Source organism: Lepisosteus platostomus, unplaced genomic scaffold (assembly GCF_059453375.1).
Source record: "Lepisosteus platostomus isolate fLepPlt1 unplaced genomic scaffold, fLepPlt1.hap1 Scaffold_61_H1, whole genome shotgun sequence".
NCBI classification, from domain to species: domain Eukaryota; kingdom Metazoa; phylum Chordata; class Actinopteri; order Semionotiformes; family Lepisosteidae; genus Lepisosteus; species Lepisosteus platostomus.
The window spans coordinates 407,394-413,535 of NW_028291677.1; the positions used below are offsets into that span (position 1 = coordinate 407,394).

The 6,142-nt window shown below is 41.2% G+C and overlaps 1 non-coding gene across 1 annotated transcript; it reads right to left on the minus strand.

Annotated features, from left to right (window-relative positions):
- Positions 1-3,718: 3,718 nt before the first annotated feature.
- Positions 3,719-3,790, minus strand: trnag-ucc (transfer RNA glycine (anticodon UCC)). The gene has a single exon. It is a non-coding gene; the product is annotated as a tRNA-Gly (tRNA).
- Positions 3,791-6,142: the final 2,352 nt, after the last annotated feature.

A 6,142-nucleotide genomic window follows, 5' to 3' on the forward strand; every position in this document is an offset into this window, starting at 1 on the left:
ATAAATAATGTCATATTGTCTGCTATAAAACTGATGTTTTCATCTCCATTGTAGAGATTCTAGAATCAACTAATAGAGAATTAAAATAAAAAAGGGCATAAGAAGACATTACCAATAACGACCACAAGATGGAGATGTTGTCTAGACATTACCAACAACGACCACAAGATGGAGATATTGTCTAGACATTACCAACAACGACCACAAGATGGAGATATTGTCCAAAGAGGCAAGAAGGGCAAAGCCGCGATAAGGAGATTGCTGTCAGAATGCACATCCGGATCCCAAACAGAATCTCTAGTCAAATATGATCATTTGTGAAACAGGCAAATGAGTCTCTCAGGTGCCCATTGCTCATTTTCAGACACATTTATGCAATACTTTCACCATGCGTTGAGCAATAGGGATTAAAGATACCAGAGGTAAGGTTTAAAAGTGATTCTGAGGTGCAACACATCAGCGAAACAGCTAGGCATCTGAAATGCGGGGTTTGAGAGCCCTTCAGGGAACACCGTACCCTAAAGGTACCAGAAGTCCACTAGTATAAGCATTAAGTCACTGTCAGCCCTGTTGCAATGTGATTGCTACATATCTTCATTTCTTTGGTTTATAAGGAGTAAGAGTGCAGGGGGTCTAAATCTGCGATCCAGTGTGTTGAAGTATTTCACAACACTACCTGTAGCCCGTCTGGAAATAAATCCTCATTCTGATTATTGACCTGGGCATGTACCAATAAATCACTGAGCATATATATATATATATCACTGTGTTGAAGCTAGAGACCTGTATGTAATAATATGATGCTAAAATGTTATTTTCACATATATTAATGTAATAAATTATTGCTTATGCTTTATAAACAAATCTAATTAAAATAAAAGCTTAAGTTTTGTATTTATCTTGTACCATAGAACATGATTTTCTTTGTATTTTAAGCCCACAAAGTGTCCTTTGATCTCTATTCTGTGGTAATCCACGATGACCCCGTTCTTCAGGTGATTCATCATGTCCTCCCTCGCCTGTTGAGAGGCCATCCTGATCTCTTCTGCCGTGGCGTGCTTCATAAACGCCCTCTTCAAATGAGCAGGAAGCTGATCAAAAGTATTCAGGCACATCTTGCACACCAGGGGAATCCTCGCGGGTTTCCTTTGAAAATAAATAATACCATCTGTGTATAGAAACAAGCTAAGACTGATTTATTAAATTATCCTTAAAATTCTCTCTCATAGTTTGAGCATAATGATTTTATTGCATTTATATAAGAATTGCTCATTGCTCCAAAATAAATAATGGTTTCATAAAAAATTGAACACTTACTTGGTCTCAGTCACAGACTTTCCAATAGAAGCCATTGTGGAGTTCAGCAACTGCAGGTCCTAGAAGTGGGGAAGGAATTTTAAAAGAGAAATTGAATTACAATACAGAAGGAATGGCTGAGGGTTCACTGAAATATATAAATATACAAATTCCAAAGACTGAGTCCATATAGAAACAACTACTTTTCATTTTCAGTATAAGAAAAAAAAAACATTATCTTCCAAAGCATCATAAAATTGTCCCTTCTTCCAGACTCTACTTCTCTCTTGTAGTAGTACAGCAGACCTTTCCAGGTGAGCAGATCACAGAGTCCGAAATGAGCTTCCTCCATCAAGCAAAGTACCTGAACATGACTCTGTCTTCATAAAAGCGCCCCTGTAATAAAGAAATTAAATCCAAAATCAAGAGGGCAGTTGCCTACTGATTTCGTACTAATCGTACTTGTATAGTTGTATCTATACAAGTGCGATTCTAGAAATGCTCACCAGATTACGTTTTAAGAAGGAACTGCGCCTCAGGTTCCGCCGAGATCGTAACTCGGATGGCAGGATTCAGAGTCCGGAGTGCGGACTGATGGCGCACGGAGGGTCCACATACTGTGGATCCCTCAGTGATCTTCCGCGTATTCAAACCGCCAGCGTGTGACTCCCCTGTCCCCGTGACCTCATTGCTCTGCTCTCTCCTCTGTGCAGCCGAGCCCGACTCACGGTAAAGTGAAAAAAAAAGATGCCCTCAACATGAGATTTACTCTGGAGCGAGGATAGATGTTACCTTTTTATCATTGAACAGGATGTATGTGATGTGGCGACTAGGTTCAATTTTGTATCCTCTTTAAAAGATTAAGGACTGGGGTGAGCGTGATTTACCACCCTTTCAGCTAAGAACCCGACTTGCGCACCGTTTAAGCTGCATAGACTCGGTCATTTAACTCTTCTCCATTAGCAGGGTTAAGGTTAAAGAAAAAAAACATTGCTGACTTCTTTTTTTTTTGCCAGCCGCTAGCGCTGATTAGCAAGGTTTGTATTTCATGTTTTGCAAGTTGCATCCATTTTAAGAAAAACAAGTCGCGTTAAAGACAGGAAATGAATATTTGCAAGTCTAGCCGTAGGTGGTTGTCTGGAAGGACCAGTTCTGTTTGAGAAGACAGAACAAAGAAGGCACTGCTGGGATTTGAATCCAGGATCTCCTGTTTACTAGGCAGGTGCTTTAACCAACTAAGCCACGGTGCCCCGGGAGCACTGTCCTTTTGCAGCCACTTGGACACACCACTCAGACACATCTGCATTCGGTGTGTGCTCCGCCTGCTCGCTGAGCAAGTTGCCACCTTTACATACAATAGCAACATCAACACCAAGAGAAAGGATGACAAATGGCTTTTATCTGGAACTTTTGATGTCCAAGGAGCTCAATGTGCTTTCTGTGTACAACAGGGCCACTGAACTCCACACTGGCCAGTGAACCACAGCAGTGGCTTGCTGGCTTGACATCTCCCAAGGAAAATGTTGAAATCACATGTGGAACAGGAAAATGACCCTCGAGTACGTGGGGAAAAAAAGAAAAAGATCATCTGGAGCGCGCCAACCCATGTCCGGACAGCCCAGTTTTGTCGACAAGGTGGCTGAGTGGTTAAGGTGATGGACTGCTAATCCATTGTGCTCTGCAGGCATGGGTTCGAATCCCATTCTCATCGGTCTCCATGACTGACACGTATGCCTGTTCGACGTCGGCCCTCCTGTTGTTTGCTCCGGTGCTAGAGCTGTACATTTTCTAGCAGTGGCTGAACATGGTATAGTAGGCCAACGTCGGTATCGAGCAGTGACAGTAACAGTACTTACTGCGCCCCATAAGAAATCGTTTGTCCCTGTTCAAAAGAGATTGTGCGATGTCCTGCGGCGTTCGTAAAGCAAACCTTTGACAGTTTGAAAAGAGGAATTTATTCTGCTTCCTGTGCGTGCAGTAGTTACAAAGTTGAACGTCTTTACACGATCTGCCGCAGTTTTCAGTGGGCGGGCTTTGTCAGATAGCTTGAAAAAACGCACTGTGTTTCAGCTCGGGAAACATCATGAGCTGTGTCCTGCATGTTTTCTGTGTATAGCTGTCTTTTAACGCATACAGAATTCATTCAAAATCATTGATTTCTCCAATTAACAAGGGTCCCTTTTTGAACCTGCGAGAAGCATTCTTTCAATGTAACAGATTTACTCCGGGGAAAAGCAGCATGACATTGAGAGTAGCTCAAGCTTTCAGCACCTGTATCGGACTGCGTGTTTGCAGACACCGCTCAGAATCCCCTGTAAGATTCTCCTTCAATTCCGTTTTTCAGTGCTTTAGCTCTTTCAAAAGGCTTCACTTTGCTAGTCACAATCCAAGGCTCATGACAGCATTTGAAAACATTCGCCACTGCGTTGGCCGGGAATCGAACCCGGGTCAACTGCTTGGAAGGCAGCTATGCTCACCACTATACCACCAACGCACACCCACAGGAAGCCTGCAGGACACCACCAGAGAATGCTTTTTTTAATTTTTTTTTTATTAAACAGAATTTACAAATACAAATACAACAAGAGGATCAGAGTCATGTACAAGAGAAAAAAAACGCAGCAGAAAAAAGCATTTAACTACCAGAGGTAATTAAGTAATTATGTGATCAAATTGTATATTTTACACGTATCATATTTTCCTTGCTTTAATATTTCTCAATTATTTATAAACTTTAGTTTCAACATGCATGCGTTTCCTGTAAAAAATAAAACTCAGCACACAGTTTTTCTTTTAACAACATTTCGAGTACCTCTGGCATTCATGAAAAAGACATACACAAAAGCAAATAACTAACTCTAAGACTGTCTAAACTATTGAGTTTTTCAAAGAACCAGAACTATAACAGTCCTTAACACTTAACTACACCATTCCAAACTAACACTAAAGAAACACTAGTATATACTGGTATAACAAATATAACCAAACATAATCATTAACTGAGCAGTCACTGGGAGCAAATCTCCTTCCCGTCCACAAAGGCCCTCGCTCCCACAAAGTAGGCTCTCCTCCCCTCTCTTCTGGCAGCTTCAACCTGGGGCCACAGCTGGTTCCTGGTACTCCTGTCCGCGGCAGACAGGTCCTCTGCAAACCTCAGTTTGTTCCCATTCAAATACTCATTCCCCCTCGCCGCTCGCCACAGCATGTCCCTCGCCGTCCTCTTGGTGAACTGTATTATAATCGATCTGGGGCGCACTTGCCCAGACATGTTCGCTCTCCCGAGCCTGTGAACAAAGTCAATGGCCGATATTACGTCCTCCTGGTCCGGCAGGGTCCTTTTACAGATACCCTTCACTGTTGCAACAAGGTCCTTATCACGTTCCTCTTTAACTCCAAATAATTTTAAATTCCATCATCGACGGTATCTATCTACATCGTTCACTTTCAATTCAAGTTCTTTAATATGCTTTTCTTGTTTGGTATTTACTTGTTTAAGAACTTTTACTTCACTCTTTAAGTACGCTGGGCAAACGTCCCGAGATCGAATTCTTCCGCGACGGGGGTACCTTTAAAGCGGAGACGACGGCACCGAAAATTTTTGGCGCGCCCTCTCTTTAAAGCCCTGGCCAAATACGAAGACAGTACGTACAGTTATAATTCAAACGGAATTAAAAACTACACATCCCAGTTACCATGGTGGTGCTTGTGATCATTGCGTTTAACCAACGAAACAGGGCGAAAAATCAGTCACATGACTTTGGGGCAGAGTTTCGAAAGCTTAACCTCAGCAACAAAGCGAAATTTACACGATAGGCTACCTCAAACTGTCAGTTACACGACTGTGTATGTCGCTTAAGCCACTCCTATTTGGCATTTTAGTTATGGAGGCGAGACGACGCCCCCCCCCCCCCCTCTCTGGGTGCCTGATTTGCCGCCATCTTTAACCGCTTCGTGTCCAAATCGCAGTAGCTACGCGTACGAAATAAAGTTCATCCCAGCTACAAAACATATATATTTTTGTGGTAAGAGGGAGCAAAACATCAGTATTTACTGCTATTAATTAGTGTACGATTTATAGTTGAAATCTGAGCCTAAATATAAAGTTAAAATCTCGACAAAGCAATGTAGGAAATACAGAGAAAAGAAATCCTTTCTGACATCTAAAATCAGTTTCGATCAAGGTCTCTAAAACGAACAAGAAAAAGAGGATTTTCGGAGGGCAATTACGCTGTGTTTATATAGGATAAGTGATCTATGAGCAATCTAATTTCTTGTTCGTTTAAAACAGTGAAATGTCAGCTCCAAAAGATCGCACCAGAAACAGCACTCTCTCTGCCTGTCATAGACGTTCAGGAAAGGCTGAATGAAGTCATGTCAAGAACAATAATTCGGTGATCAATAATAACAGTTGTAGGACAAGAAACAAAAGATAATGAAAACTTCTTTAGGCTAAAACTCAAGTTCATTCTACAAATTAAGGCAAATGAAAATTCAGGATGTTAAAGTGCTAGAGGTGTAAAAAATACAAAAATGCACATGAGTAAAAAGTTTTAGAAATGGAGCAGGTGTTGCTTTGAAATAAGCAAACAGAAAAAAAGCCATGACTAAAGTGCAGAAGAGGGATGCAGGAACACTTGCTTAGATATACAAAAAAAATCACAAAAAGGTGTATGTTACAAAAGAACATGCAAACATGTTCATCATGTACATCAATTTCCCTTCACGATCAATAAAGTCTTATCTATAAACATGAAACAGAGTGAGGAATCAGAAAATTAGCATGCATAAAAAACAGCAATTCTGTCAATAAGCCCTAAATGAATTAATAGCAACCATGGTTTCATGG